At 37.8% G+C, this 17228-nt stretch overlaps 1 protein-coding gene across 4 annotated transcripts in view; it reads right to left on the bottom strand.

Annotated features, from left to right (window-relative positions):
- raskol (Ras GTPase-activating protein raskol) overlaps positions 1-17228 on the bottom strand; it is a 134198-nt gene that overhangs the window by 88174 nt on the left and 28796 nt on the right. The gene's annotated exons all lie outside the window — the stretch shown is intronic.

Raw genomic sequence — 17228 nt, 5'->3', positions numbered from 1 at the left:
TGTTATCTTATATAATTAGTCGGATTGACGTATTACGCGGCAAGGAAGGAAAAACACTTATCTGAAGTGGTGAGATTTTCCAAGTGCTCTTGAAAGAAGAAATTAGCTACAACGTTCTTCTATATAGTACCAACGTATAATCAACCATGATTACATCTTTCTTATCTTCATCTTCTTGTTCTAAAATAATCGAAAACTTAACTTGCATTCCTCCTCTCTTAAATATAGTTATATAGTTTTAGAAAAATCTTTCTATAATACCAACTTATAACACGATAATTTTTCTTATCTTCATCTTCTTATTCTAAAACAATCGAAAACTTAATTTGAATTTCTCCTAACTCCTCTCTTTTTAAAATTTAAATTTATATATATATATATATAGTTTTAGAAAAATTCTTCTATATAATACCAACTTATAACACGATACTACTTCCTTATCTTCATCTCCTTATCCTAAGATAATCGAAAATTAACTCGAATTCCTCTCTTCCTTTTTTAAAATTTAAAACTACACAGTTTTAGAAAAATACGTGGAAAGCAGAAAAGTAACTAGATTAAAAATTTCTAGTAAAGTTACTTTAACCAATTATTTATTAAAATACTCGAATAACGTTTACTCCTACCCATACTATAATTAATCCCCTTTTTATACGATATAAATTTTCGTTGCAATCACTTATTATTATTATTATTATTACGATTATTACAATAGATTATCGAAACAGAAAACACAGAATGTTGAGAAGAGCGCCCGATATATGTATCTGATCCGCGCCAGACTCGGCTCTCCACGCTTTAAAAACAGGCGGACGGTTCCGCGAATTAAAAGGTGCAGCGTTGGGGGCGCCGAAACGTGGCTGTCAGGAAATAACGGAGCCCGTGATCCGTGAGCCAACCGCTTCCGCTCCCCATTTGCATCCCACGCATTTGCATCGCGTCGACGGCGTCTGAATAAGAACCATTTTCTTCCATTCCATCCTTCCTTCCTTCTTTTCTTCTCTCTCGAGGAGGAATCCATCCGCGGACGGGGGAGTCGAGAAAAATCGTCGAAAAGGGAATGGAAGATAAATTTATGAGAGGATGGAAAAAAATGTAACGCGTAATTTTCGTGCATTTTAACCAACTCGGCGTGTAACATATCGAGTTTAATTCGTTTAAACGTGCGCAGACGTGCGATGTTGTTTACTTGTGATCCAAGTTTTCAATCATACGAAACCAAGATTTTACTCGATCTTAACTCGACTCGAGGCTGGCGATAAGAATTTTTCTTCCTCGCCGGAAATATCTAAAACTTAAAATACCTGAAATAGCGCGAACCTGTATTTCCCTGTTCCTTTTCCAAGCGAAAAACAAGATGGTATCGCGACTGGTTCGTGCAAACAACGGGGGAGGGAGGATTCGAATTTAAAACGAGGCGAGGAGATTCTCTGTCGTGGAACGAATCGAAGGGAAGAAAAGGGAAGAGAACGAAGAAGGAAGCGTGTGCTCGGCACGGAGACAAAAGAGGGCGAGCTTACGAGCATTCCAAAGGAGATAGGGAATCCAAGAAGGGACGTGGAAGTGGGTTGTAGGCGGAAGAAGGATGTCGGAGAGTCGTAGGGTTCGAAGGATGTACAAAGTGGACGTAGGAGGCGGAAGATCCAATTTTTGCGAGTGGGAAGGTAGACGGCGATTCCATGGAATTTTGCTCGTGATGGATGGCTCTCTTGGCTCAGCACGCATGTTTTAATCCTTCTCGTCGTCCCCTCGATCGAACGAGTTTAATAACATTTCTACGCAAGGGAAAGAAAAGAGAGTTAAGCTTACGAAGCTTACACCTGCATGCTTTACCATTTCCACGATGTGAATTGTCGAACGAGAATAATAATTATCGAATTTTGAACGAATTAAGATTTAAAAATTATCGTTGTAATTGTAAGAATTATTTTTATCCCTCTTCTTGTTTTATTATTCTCTGTGACTCGATTTCATCTGTTCCAATCATTCAACTATTCGATAAAACAGGCAGGATAACTTTATCCCTTTCGGTTATCTAAATTTTATCGTTTTCAAAAGAAATTATTTTTCATCCATTTGATGAAAGAGATAAAATCTCTCCCCATACTTTGAATTTTCCAAATTACCTTTCACCCACTCGAACATAACGCCCTTCCTTGGGGTTAATTTAATTCGAAGAAGAACTAAAGCAAACCCATGACTTTCTTTTTTTCACGATTAAACGAAATTCGTGAAACTGCTAGTAACAAGCAATCTGCGATTGTGATAGGGAAGAGACAAGACGCACGTTCGAAACAACCTCACCACTTGCGCACATTTAAACGAATTATACTCGATCGAACCGCGGATGCATCACACGGGGAACCAGTTGGCGGATGATCGATCCAGCGCTTCCCATACACACCGATTCCTATATATATATATATATATATACACGATAAAAAACAAGGACGAGGGCAAATACGATTAGCTCGTGACGCCAACGATGGAATCTGTGAAGAAACGCGCGTTTTTTATCGCGATAAACGGTGGATCGTGCAACGATTTCGCCAACGTAACTGTTCGTGTAATTTAAGACACGTGCAACCGTTACGACCGATCGCTTTTTGCGGTGGAAACGTGAGGCAGTACGAAATTTAACGCTACTGGAGAGGGGACGAGAACACGAGGGGAGGAGGAGAAACGATGCAACCTGGAGAACGTATACGTGACTAAGCAGGCGACCGCAGAGATCCACGACCACACGACGAGTTCCGCGGCGGCTGTTGCTCGCCTTGCAAAACGCTTGAACCGAGAACGAAAGTACCGGAATTTTCTTCGATATCCATCATTCCTTTTCTGTTCTTTCTATATTTTTTTCTATATACTTTCGTGAACTTGGAATTAAATTTTGACGAAATTTTTCGTATTCACGTTCAGGAGGATGGAAACAAAGAGGTTTTTTTTTTCCAGGATGAGGTTGGAACGAGAAAGGAGCGAGATTCGAAAGGGAGAGACGCACTGCCTCGAATTAAAATCCTCCGCCGTTGGCTGAAATAGCGAATCTTCGTTCGTGCAATTGTTGCACCGCGTCGAAAGGCACCGGTGCTCGAATTAATCCTCCTCTGAGAAGGGAGCAATGATCTTTACGGGATAATCGTTTCCAATTCGGTTGAATGTGTATCTCTTTTCTTTGAGAAAGGAGTTGACTCTTCGGCAGACAAAGATAAAAACGTTTTTTGAAAGGTGAAAGCAGACTTATACGCTCGTACAAACTAGCGTAGATTATTATTATAGCGAAAATATAACGGATGACGAGTTTTAACCGAGCCGAAAAAATGATGAGAAAATGAGATTTGCCCGTACAAGGATAGTGCGGTCGTAACGAGCCTTGCCTGCATATTATTTAAACAGGTTGCTCCCCATTTTATCATATTGAAATTAATTAAAATTAAAACTGCTACTTGCCGTTTATACTCTGACAAAAATTATACCAGCAAGCAAAATATAATTTACGGAATAAAACTATACGTTAGACGAGTTGTTAGAACTGGGACTCACACTGAGAGAATTCTTTCGACGAAAATTTCGTGGAATTTCCACGAAAGTAACGCGATAAAGAGTTCTAACGCATTGGAAAGCATTGTACGTTCGAAGGAAAGTAGAAAGGAGGGGGAGAGGGATACACGTTTTACGAATACCACGTCGAGAGGTGAACGTAAAAGAGGTTAAGTGGTGTAGTTCGAGTAGAAATTGATTTGCTTGCGTAAGAAGAGAAGACCGAGGTGAAGAATACGGTATCACCTTGCACGGTCAACGATCCGACGAATGGAGCGCCTTATACGATCGACCATGATCTTCTACTCCACCTTGTAGGGGGTGTACGACCATTAATGGCTGGTCATGAGCTTCTCGGCACATATATAGGCGTAGGACTCGCGTCTCGAAGGAAATGAATTGGTGGTGAAAATGGTGGATATTCATCGTTTTATATTCGACATGATTTCCGATGAGAAATATAACTCGTTCGATTTATCGTGAATTTTGCGCGTTATATAAAAACGTTCGAGTTTTCTTTTCATTTTGTAAAGTTTGAAAGTGTAGAATTGAGGTTAGAGAAGATGGAGTTTCTACGCTCTGTTGGTTAAACGCGTAACATGTGCATGACGTTACCGATTACTTTTTTTTATAACGGGTTACACGTGTATCGTGACATAAACGATGAAATCCAGATACGTGTCTGGAAACGTTTATCTCCAAATTTAAAAGAGAACATTATGCTTTCGTGAAATTTACGTATGCACGTAAATCCATAAGATGTACGCAAGTTTCTTCTTTAAATGTCAATATTTCTTAAAACGATATTTTTTTTCGTGTTTAAAATTTTAAACGTATTAATGAATTCCAAGTGTATATTTTATAAAATCGAATTCAAGAGTAAAAAATTTCATTATGCAACTAACTTTTAAAATGCGATTACGAGGGGCGCCATGTACAAAGACGGTGTGCCAAGTTTATCGAATGTCGGTAACAGTGGAAAATGTGTTTCTATGTAACGCCTTCGATGATAGCTATCGGTAATGTTACTTTCTGTAATGTAGCGGTCGATAAATATCATTTGTAGTTTCCTAACTCGGCAATAAATATTCTTCCTAAACAAATAATTCATCATCCTTCTATTGTTATACATAATAAAGTTTCTATTTATATTCTTTTCTCACGCTCATCGACAAAGAATTATTAGCAAACAACGCCCATAAAATATTTATAATCTCATCAACAATGATAATTCGGTTAAAAAACAAAACAAAATGAGATTATAGTAAATTTTACACTAAAAGTTCTCGGATAACTATGGAGAAGAAAATTTAATTTAAAGTTCAGGCGCGAATAATTAAGCTTTTACGATGTACACCAGCAGGGTCATATCATAATCTTTTACCTTGCTTTTATAAATTTCATTTTCATATCTATACGATTATAAACGAAGATTACGAGATGACATTAAAATGGCATTTATAACAGATATTAAAATTCGTAGAAAAAATGAAAAATGAAATGAAATAAGGAAGTTGGAGCGGAGGCGTTCGAGCCTTCTCAACGCAATTAGCTTAATTATTCGAACAATTAGTTAATCTTGTTGTTCGATTCGCGCCTACGGCATTCCAGCGATCGTAACCTTGCAATTAATTTCTTTCTGCCAAGGTGACGCGCACGTAACAATGCCTATTAACGAGATGATTGTTCCCAATTGTGAATCGGAATATTATTTCGCGACGCGCATTGTGCACGAGGGATTAACCGTTAATTACCAGACTTTACTTGTTAAACAAATCTATGAGTATATGTAAATTGGCGATACGTCGATATAGTTGAATCATTCTTTCGTGAATTTTTTTCTTCTTTTTCGAAATATATCGAAATATATAACTCGACTCACCTCGTTTCTTTCGAGAATCATGCCGACTATTTTTAGGTAGATTAGACTTTCCCTTGGAAAACTCACCTGAAAATAAAAAGAGAAATATAGATTACGCGCTTGTTAATCGGATATCTTTGTATCGAAATTTCGAGTAAAAATAATTCAAACGTAATTCTTTAGATAGAATTAATTGTCGAATCGATATCTCTGATCATTTTAATTATTGAATATTCTTCTCGAGATATAATCGAAAGTAGCTAGTTAACAGTCTACACAGTTCCAGTACGTAAATTTAGCTAAACGACTATAATCATCGGTATATTGAACACGCCTACTCTTACGATTACTTCATCGGACTGAAACATCGCCCATTAAATCGAAACTAATCGGAATTCATGAAGTTTCAAGCATGAAAACAACTTCTTATGCATGAAAACAATGCCAGGCAAAGTATTCTTTACTTTCAATATTTTTTTCAAGGCGCGTTAAAGTTTCAGTTACGAGCTCGATAGATTCTGATCAACGCAATGTCCGCTAGCTCGAAAAATACTTTCGACAATTTCATATCAAAATTAAGAAAAGGACGACAAATCGAAAGAATGAAAGAAGAGAAGCGAGAAGAAATAATCGTCGACGAACTGGAAGGAAATGAAAAGTGAAAGGTTCAAAGGCATATACTTAGTTTAGTTTCATTCAAAATTTAAAATTTGGATAAAAGGAAAAAAGAGAAGAAATAATTGTCGAGGAAAGTCGACTGGAAGAAACAATTCTTTAATTTCATAGAAAATTTAATAGAATAATTCATTAGGTAAAATTACTCTCGAGAGTTCCAAAATTAATCTCTCGTAAAAAAAGAGATTCAAAAATAAAAAAAAAAGAAGAAATAATTGAAGAACGACGACTGGAAGAAAATGGAAGACACAATTCTTTAATTTCATATAAAATTTAATAGAATATCTTCCATAAATAAAATTCTGATCCACAAAATTTACGAAAAATACTCTCGAGAGTTTCAAAGATTAATTCCTCGAGCAAAAGAAGAGATTGAAAAATAAAAAAAAAAGAGAAGAAATAATTGAGGAACGACGACTGGAAGAAAATGGAAGACACAATTCTTTAATTTCATAGAAAATTTAATAGAATAATTCATTAGGTAAAATTACTCTCGAGAGTTCCAAAATTAATCTCTCGTAAAAAAAGAGATTCAAAAATAAAAAAAAAAGAAGAAATAATTGAGGAACGACGACTGGAAGAAACAATTCTTTAATTTCATAGAAAATTTAATAGAATATCTTCCATAAATAAAATTCTGATCGACAAAATTTACGAAAAATACTCTCGAGAGTTTCAAAGATTAATTCCTCGAGCAAAAGAAGAGATTGAAAAATAAAAAAAAAAAAGAAGAAGAATTAACTCGTCGTCGAGAAACGACGAGTGGAAGACGAAACGAAAGACGACAGGTTCAGTTACAAAAGACGTTTTTCACGACATGGCGCACGACGTTAACGGACATACAGATCCACGCTCCAATTCGCGAGGCCACGCTCCGCCACCGCCTTCGTCGTCCTCGAGGGCGCTCGACAGACACTCCGTCTAACTGTACCAGCTTCGATTAAACGCGGCCCGATTAATCGGCGAGATCCTCGGCCGATCCTCTTCCGCCCTCGCCATGAGAAAATTCGCACGTGCAATTCGAATTTTTCTCCGGCCGATTCTCCTCATAATCGCGAGAATTTTTTCCTCCAGGCGAGTCTTCGCGGAATCTCAAGAGATGGATTTAAAGAGATAAACGGCGCATTATACTCCGAGGAAAATTATGGGAATTTTTGGGGCGAAAGAGAGATTTCACGAGGGCGGAGGTAGATGCGCTTTTCGCCCGAATAAATCGTGCGAGAATCGTGCAAGATTTTTTTTTTACGAGGAGATTCTTTATGGACAAGCAGTTGACAAGCGTTGTTGCAGAAAATCTCGTGGATTTTTATTTTTACCGTAGGAGAGATAAGCGTTGCGTGGAAATATTTCCATTTTCCCGGGAACAGTGGAAAATTTTTGGGAGAAGTGAAGAAGATTCGTGAGATTTTGGAAGATTATCGCGGAAATTTTCTTCCCAGAGAAAGGATTTTTCTCGAGGAGTGAAAAAGAGTTTGAAGATCCTTAGCGTTATTGCAGACACGTACAAATACGTATCTTTAATCTCTCGTAAAAAAAGAGATTCAAAAATAAAAAAAAAAGAAGAAATAATTGAAGAACGACGACTGGAAAAAAATGGAAGACACAATTCTTTAATTTCATATAAAATTTAATAGAATATCTTCCATAAATAAAATTCTGATCGACAAAATTTACGAAAAATACTCTCGAGAGTTTCAAAGATTAATTCCTCGAGCAAAAGAAGAGATTGAAAAATAAAAAAAAAAGAGAAGAAATAATTGAGGAACGACGACTGGAAGAAACAATTCTTTAATTTCATAGAAAATTTAATAGAATATCTTTCATAAATAAAATTCTGATCCACAAAATTTACGAAAAATACTCTCGAGAGTTTCAAAGATTAATTCCTCGAGCAAAAGAAGAGATTGAAAAATAAAAGAATTAGAATTTCTTTTATTTTTTGTTACACAGCGCAGAATTTTACGAGAATACGTACAACGTACAAACGTTCTATTGTATATGGAGAGATGGATGAAAGCGATAGTGTTACGTGGAAACTGGTGGATTTTTACGTGGAACAAAATGGCGGGTCACGAGGTCAACGGGAATAAAATTGAACAATAAAGAGAGGCCTCGTTCGATTCGATTATTTCGAGAAACGTAAAAAATTTACCACGAGATGATAGAATTACGTTTCGATATCTCTCTTCGATAATTTATCCAACTGCTCGGTTATGCGCTTTCTCTCCTCTCGCAGGTTCAACCAACAACCACGAAACGAATACAAGATTGAATTTTCGTCTCGAAAAGCGTTCCATCGCATCGTTCGCTTCGTCGCGCAGATAATTTCCAACATGGAAATAAAATATTTCGCGTGTATATAGCCAACACCCGTCTCCAACAATTCTTCGAAATTTTAAAATTAGTTTCATTTCGGTCGCGATGAGACGGGGAACCGACCATGATAATCGAAATTATCCTCATCGAGATCCTCGACGTCTCGGTAAACACCAATCACTAATTTGACTCGAGAGCCGTTCAAAATTGCGCGTTCCACGATTTCCAGTGCGGAGGAAACCCCTTCCGCGATGTAAATTCGATCGGGTGGTTCGTGACTTCGCCAAGAAACCCTCTTTCGATAACGCCAACCGTGCGTAACGAGTAAACCCTCTCTCGAATCTATCTCGGCGTTAACCCTTTCGCTATGACCGACTTCTCCGCCGAACCAAAATGTTCTCCGCCGTGCCAAAAATGTGCATGGTGCTTGAGAAAGATCGTCAGTGTGCAACGCCTCGCAATTGCTTTCACGATGTTTATTGAAAAAAAAAATTGACGATAAAAACGAAATATCGGTTCTACGTTTCCAGAGAAAGATGCAGACCGACTATAGTCGCTTGTAGTATTTCAGTGATATCTTATACAGAGTAACTATAATTACTTATAAAGTATGGCATCTTGTGTAGAGCGATTATAGTCGCCCATAATACTTCAGTTTATGCAGAGCGACTATAGTCGGTCATAGTATGACATCTTATAAATGGCATCTTATGCAGAATGACTATAGTTGCTTATAGAGTATCTCTCTAAGATCTCTCATCTTGTGCAGAGACTATAATCGTCCATAGTATGTTAATGGTGCTCTTATGCAGAGCGACTATAATCATCCATAGCATCTTATGTAGAGTGACTATAGTCGATCATAGTATCTCAGTGACATCTTATGCAGAGTGACTATAGTTGCTTATAAAGTACCTCAGTGGCATCTTGTGTAGAGCGATTATAGTCGCCCATAATACTTCAGTTTGCAAAGTGACTATAGTCGGTCATAGTATCTCAATGGCATCTTATGCAGAGTGATTATAGTTGCTTATAAAGTACCTCAGGGGCATCTTGTGCATTATAGTCGCCCATAGTATGTTAATGCTATACTTTTATGCAGAGCGATTATAGTCGCCTATAGTACTTCAGTTTATGCAGAGCGACTATAATCGCCCGTAGTATCTCAGTGGCATCTTATGCAGAGTGACTATAATTGCCTATAGAGTACCTCAGGGGCATCTTATGTATAGTTGCTTATAAAGTACCTCAAAGGAATCTTGTGCATTATAGTCGCCCATTATAGTATGTTAATGCTATACTTTTATGTAGAGCGATTATAGTCGCCAATAGTACTTCAGTTTATGCAGAGCGACTATAATCGCCCGTAGTATCTCAGTGGCATCTTATGTAGAGTGGCTATAGTCGGCCATAGTATCTCAGTGGCATCTTATGCAGAGTGACTATAATTGCCTATAGAGTACCTCAGGGGTATCTTATGCAGAGTGATTATAGTTGTTTATAAAGTACCTCAGGGGCATCTTGTGCATTATAGTCGCCCATAATATGTTAATGCTATACTTTTATGTAGAGCGATTATAGTCGCCTATAGTACTTCAGTTTATGCAGAGCGACTATAATCGCCCGTAGTATCTCAGTAGCATCTTATGTAGAGTGACTATAGTTGCTTATAAAGTACCTCAAAGGCATCTTGTCCAGAGCGATTATAGTCGTCTATAGTACTTCAGTTTATCCAGAGCGAGTATAATCGCCCGTAGTATCTCAGTGGCATCTTATGTAGAGTGACATTAGTCGGCCATAGTATTTCAGTGATATCTTATACAGAGTAACTATAATTACTTATAAAGTATGGCATCTTGTGCAGAGTGATTATAGTCGCCCATAATATGTTAATGGTGCTCTAGAGTCGCCTATAATACGTCAGTGGCATCTTATATAGAGTAATAGCACGTCAGTAGTCTTATGCAGAGCGACTATAGTCACTTGTAGTATTTCAACGACACCTTATGGAGAGCGAGTAATAGCGAAAGGAGGGATCGAGTAAAGTTCTCTGATATGAAGAAAATTTGGAAAAAAAAAAAAAGAAAAATACTTTAATCACGGTTGTTAGGGTCAAAGCGAAACTCGAGCGGTTTAACGAGTATGGCTGTCTATTAATTATCGCGCGCCACGAGGGGGGGGATGATAAAATCTAGCTAAACCTTTTTTTTCTCCTTTCCACGAATTCCCATGTTATTTCCCCGGACGATTAATGATAACAAGAATCTACCGGGAATCTCGTCGGGATTCTGACGAGATTTACGATCGAAACTCATCAATTACTCTTACCAGAAGTACACTCTTTACACAGACTTCCGATTATTAGTGAATGATTGATTAGACGTCCAATTAATTCCCCGCTGCGTGATAAAAGAAATCGTAAACGTGAAAGCAGCTTTCCCGAACTTTCAGGAAGACTTTTGTCAGTCGGGCCGCGGGGAAAATTTTTAATTAAAATCTCGAATCGACCGGTGAGAATTTAATTAACCTCTTGTTCATCCGTTGAACAAGAAAAAAAAAAAAAAGAGAGGGTGGAATGGAGAAAAAAATGAAAATTGAAATATTGAAAGGAAGAAAAGTTGGTATGGTTATGATGAATACGCTCCCATTACTCGTAGACAGGTGCAAGATTTAAAAATTTCAACTCTTGCATCCAATTCACCACGTAATATATCCATGATTCGATTAAATATTCAAGGATATCGCGTTACGTTTTTAACAAGAACTTTTAACAAACTTTCCAACCGCGAATTTGACAAAGATAAAATTATATTAGGCGTACAAATAAATTCTTTCTTTTCCAAATTCAAGATTTTATCGCATAAATCAGGTAATCCGAATTGTTTCAGTCGGATTTTCGTCCAACGATTCCTCCAACTCACCTTCCAAATTAAAATTTCCGAATTTAAATTTTTGATACGATCTTTTTTCCACGTTCTTTCACAATGGCGCGTGAATTATTTCGATAGCTTCAATGGCTAATTTTCTAAGCTGGAACGCAAAGAGTATCGCTCAAAATCAATTTGCACAGGATTGGGCTTCTTAAAAACGAAACAACGCTGTTTCAGATGGCGCCACGAGCGGAAAGTGATTCGAATTCGATGGGGAAGTTACGATCGTAGAAAAAAAGGAACTTATTCGCAGATCTAACGTATTAATAAATAAAAATCGAATAAACACTCGTCATGGTGACTGAAATGATGAGAGTAAAGAACTTTTTGAAACAGATATTAATGAAACTTACTCCATCTCAGGAAAGCATGAGATTGCGAAGAAGAAGGCTTAGGGAAAAACTCCGACAGATGAAATACCAATCTTATATGAATCATTGGAAAAGATAGCAGCTCGAAAAGTGTTGTTTTACTCGATCTCGTGAAAGAATAACAATTGCTATTGGAAAAAATGGTAGAAATTCTATGAATGAATTATTCGATAATAGTTTTCTAACAACAGTTTTTCGATATTACAGTGATACTCAAAAATATAATAAAAATTAACCATACGAGAAAAGAAAATGGATAAAGCTAGATATGGCGACGATAATTAAACAATCCTCGTGTTTCGTGTATTCGATGATCGAGCTTCGTCAATTTTATATTTTTTATAAAAAATTCTCTTCTCAGAACAGGGAAAAAAATCGTTCCCTCGATCGTCCCACTCGACTTTCGACCGAAATCTTTCCGATTTTCAATGTTATTATCGAACGATTGTACGTACGTGGCGTGCACAGCGTGCATATCTGGTACAACAGGAAGCGAGGCGCGTGTCTCGAATTCAGCTCGTGAAAGCCGAAAGTGGATTCGAGTCGAAATGTCAAGGAACTGAATCCACCAATTTATATCCTCCTTTTTCCAACGTAAACGGAATCAATATACAAAATATATTTTAATCAATCTTAGAAATAATAGATAATCTGAATAACCAACTGAAGAATCAACTTGATATATTTTAATTAATCTCTTGCGTTGCATATCTAAGCGAAATTTTCCAACATTTATAATTCCTTATATATAAATGATAGAACAACGAAATACGCAACAAAATTCTTAAAAATTGAAAGAATTAATTACATCCCCCCGAAAAAGGAGCAATTTCGATTCGAACTTTCCAAAGTGTAAAAATCGAAGGAAATTTCCACGCGAAAAATCGATGGGGAATGGAGAAACGGCGCAAAAGGAACAAGATCGATTCAATTAGCGACATTATCGCGTGGACGGGAAGAGGATCGATAAAAAGTGCGCGTAATTCGATGTCGACGCTCGTTTGTCCTGCCTTTAATTCCCCTCGAGAGAATGGAAATGAATTTCTATGGCTTTCTTCTATCCAAACAGTTTATCCTTTCTCCCCGGTCGAGCCAGACGGGAAAACAGGGGAGGGGAGGGAGGGAAGACAATCCTGCTTGTTCACGACGGCTGCAGACGAGTCTTTGGATACAACTTAATTGCCAGTTGTCCGATATTGAAGCGATTGTCGCGTAATTAGAAGGTAAAAAGTGAAAGGAGAGACAAGTGGATCGATCGATCGATCGAACGATCGACAGATGAAATCGTTTCAAGAGCGAGAGATCTTATTTTTGCGCCAACAGAGCCGCCTCCTCTCTTCCATTCTTTCAGACACGCTTTTCTTTCCTTTCTCCATTCGTGGTACACGAAAGAGAAGAAGATTTCTTCTTTTCTTGAACAAACGAAATCGAGTTTCTCGGCTCAGGGGGGGGGGATATGTAGATGTAACACGTTTTCATCGAGATCAAAGGGAGTAATTTTTCTTTGAAAAGTTCGATCGACTGGTGTACAACAACAGTATGGAAGTATCGAAATGGGAATGTCGATGAGAAGAACAGGGAGTTTGTACTGAAACGTGAGCGATTTACAGTTTTGCAAAGAAAAATAATGCGGAAAATAAATTTTCAGACTGTCTTCGATAGAATATTTTATAAACGTTGGAGGAATCTTATCTCCTTACGTTTGCATTTCTAAATTCTCTTCGGCGTAACATCATTCCAGCAAGCCTCAATCGTTCGAATATTCGCGCTTTCCTCAATCGATAAATTCTTTAATGATCAACAATCATTCATATGCGTAAAGACATCTCGTCTTATTGAAACAACTTTTCAATATTGTACGATATTTTCTGCAAAATGCTCCCATGAAAAAAATTACTCCACACGGAAATTTGTACTTCGATATATTTATTAATACTTTCGAGACGCTCCGCCATCTGTTTTTCCTCTCAATAAACTCTCTATGATCAATGATCATTCGTACGCATCTCGTCTTATCGAAACAACTTTTCAATATTGTATGATATTTTTTGCAAAATGCTCCCACGAAAAATTATTCCACACGGAAATTTGTACTTCGATATATTTATTAATACTTTCGAGACGCTCCGCCATCTGTTTTTCCTCTCAATAAACTCTCTATGATCAATGATCATTCGTACGCATCTCGTCTTATCGAAACAACTTTTCAATATTGTATGATATTTTTTGCAAAATGCTCCCACGAAAAATTATTCCACACGGAAATTTGTACTTCGATATATTTATTAATACTTTCGAGACGCTCCGCCATCTGTTTTTCCTCTCAATAAACTCTCTATGATCAATGATCATTCGTACGCATCTCGTCTTATCGAAACAACTTTTCAATATTGTATGATATTTTTTGCAAAATGCTCCCACGAAAAATTATTCCACACGGAAATTTGTACTTCGATATATTTATTAATACTTTCGAGACGCTCCGCCATCTGTTTTTCCTCTCAATAAACTCTTTGTGATCAACGTAATATCAAGCGTAAAGAGATCTCATCTTGTTGAAACAACTTTTCAACAACGCGAAGCAAAATATCGTACGATATTTTTTGTAAAATGCTCCCACGAAAAATTTTTCTTCTCAATAAACTCTCTATGATCAACAATCATTCGTATCGAATGCATCTCGTCGTATCGAAACAGCTTTTCAACATTTTTCAACGATATTTTCTGCAAAATGCTCCCATGTAAAATTACCTCACACGGAAATTTGTACTTCGGTATATTTATTAATACTTTCGAGACGCTCCGCCATCTGTTTTTCCTGTTCGCGTTCACCGAGTTAATTTTATATATACACACACGCTCACACGCGTGTATATATATTTTAACGACAGGGGCGCTATCGTGTTCGCGCTTAACAGCGAAATCGAAATCGAAATCCTCGCTCCACCCCTCGCTTTCCACCAAATTTCGAAATTCGCGAATATTCGAGGCGGCGATAAACAATACCGCGTTCACAGGATAAAACTCTCGGCAAGTATGAAAACTCGCGCTCGAATTAATGGTCGGCGAAACGTTTTCCGCTACATTGGAAACCGTTTCAATCCGTATCATACGATACGATGATTTGCTCCGTATCGAGAATCCGGATGATTGTTAAATTTCGTCGCAACGACGCTCGAATAATTACCCCGCATAATCGCTGAAACGTAATGGGATTTTCATTGAAGATCGTGGAATAAAATATCGAAAGAAAATTGGGAAAAATTTCTTTCGCAATTCCGTGAAATTTTATATGTATGTGCAAAATAATTAGGAATCGCGTTGAAAAATAAAAAGTCTATCGCATCGTGTTTCTCGTTCAACGATTATAAACACGGCACGGATCCGTGTTGATGGAAAAATTAATAAACGAAAAATCTGAAAAGAATTGAAAAATGGGAGAGGGAGAGTTGTATTAAAAAATATCACAATCTTCGCAAAAAAAGAAAGAAAACAAAGCAAAAATATAAAACGCATTTCACAAAAATATAAATATACGAAAGGATCAATTCTTTCAATCAGAAGCAAAATTTACATCATTAGATCAAATATGTATAAACGTGTGTTAATTAACAAGCTGAATCCAAGTTAATTTTCATATGCAACTGAAATAAAAGAATCGCCGATCTTTCGATCGCCACACTTTAAATCCTACGTCGCGAAATTTTCTTCAACGCGTGAATAGCGTAAAAATTTATCCTCCATAGAAACTACTATTATTCGTTTAAAAGAAATGGCAAACTAGATAAAAGCACAATAATAATAAGAAGAAAAAAGAGAAAAAAGGTAGAAAAGAACGTACGCTTGTTACAATTTCCAATATCCTGGGATACGTATCGGATTCTCATTGTTGCGCTTTAATTATCCAGCAAGCTACCCGACCTTGAGCGCAATTATTAGATCATCCACGAATAAATTCACCGGATCGAAGGAAGGCCGAAACGGAATCCGTTATTCCATCCTTCGTTTCCTCCTTCTCTCCTACCCTTCCACACCTTTACCTTTACCACGACGTGGTTACGTGGTGCTCGGTTTAATCATGGAAACGATGAAATCACCGGCTCATTGTTCCTCGAGGAACATCCTCGTAAGAGAGATGTTTTATTAATGCATTGCTCGGCGAAGCAATCGTCAAGAATTTTTCCGCCTCGCACACGTGCGTCTTCGTTTCTAAAGAGACGTGTTGTTGCTCGAGGTTCAATCAAAAGTGTCTTGAATTTTCGATTTTTTCACCGTGACGTAATTATTTCGAATTGGATCTCGATCCAACGTTAGAAATACTCCTTTCGAAAGACTATTTTTTGATTTCACGATTTCTTCTCGTCGTGCGTTTTATTTTTTTGTATTTTACATTCACAATCGAAAGCACGCGTCACAAATCCACCGAGGAGGGCTTTGCCATTCCAATGACAAAACGCAAACTGACTTTCATCGATGAGGAGAAAACGAGACGGCCGTTTTTCCATTCACGAACAAACACCGTGTTCCCACGAAAGCGCGTCGATCGACACTGAACTTGTCAATCGCAGGGAGGAGCCGAAGAACAGTTCAATCCAAACCACGATTCGCTCGTTGAAAAGTGCGCCGATTCAACCGGGCCAATTAGCCAATGAAATCCTCGTTTGACCACTTGATCACTTCTCACGATCGTTTCCACCGATTCATTCGCCTCGAATCCTTTTGTAACGAAGCCTCGTTAAAAAGATATAATTTATTATCCTCGAATGTTCAGAACGATCACTTCACCAAAGTGTGTAAATATTCGTACGAATGTACGCGAACGAAAAGAGATGGGGGGGGGGGGGGAGGGCGTATAGAATCGAGTCCAACTCTCGATTCGAAATATGGATCCATAAGAAGATGAAATCGTACGCGATTGTACGCGATCACTGAGATATAATCGTTCGGTGAAAAGATAATCGACACGGTTCGATATCGACATTCACGGGTGGAGTTGTATCGAACACACGATACAGTCAGGAATGGACTGGCTCGAGCGGAGGCCGCGTATGAAAGTAAATATTAACGCTGGCCTCCCTTGCTTACGCTCGCGAGCCACATCTTGCAAATATATGGGGCTCACGTGGGTGAGCAACGCGTCGTCAATTGTTGCTTCTCTTTTTCTCGAGGAATTGAATACTCGTTTTTTTTTTTTTGGATGGATTTAAGGAGTTCGAGGCGAGTAAATTTCTTGGAAAAATAATCTTCCGGAAGGGAAAAGGCGAATGATTTTATTATTTTTCCCAAATGAAAGAAACTCTTGACGGATACCCTTAAAAGGAACAAGTTAGAAGAACCTGGACAAAACCTGAAAAGGGGAAATCTCGAAAAATCGAGTGAGATTCTTTTTTCTTAAGAGAGAGAAAGCAGATTTTTCAGATCGTTTCAAAATTATCCTCGAGCTTTGACACCCCTGATGACGATGCTGAATGATTTTCGCGAGACGGTTTTATCCCTCGATGGGATCGGCAAAGTGGCAAAGACACACGCGGCCAAGTA

The sequence above is a fragment of the Apis florea genome, unplaced genomic scaffold, assembly GCF_048593485.1.
Source record: "Apis florea isolate Af1SG1 unplaced genomic scaffold, ASM4859348v1 contig_3068_pilon, whole genome shotgun sequence".
NCBI lineage: Eukaryota > Metazoa > Arthropoda > Insecta > Hymenoptera > Apidae > Apis > Apis florea.
This window is presented reverse-complemented; position numbering and strand designations above follow the sequence as displayed.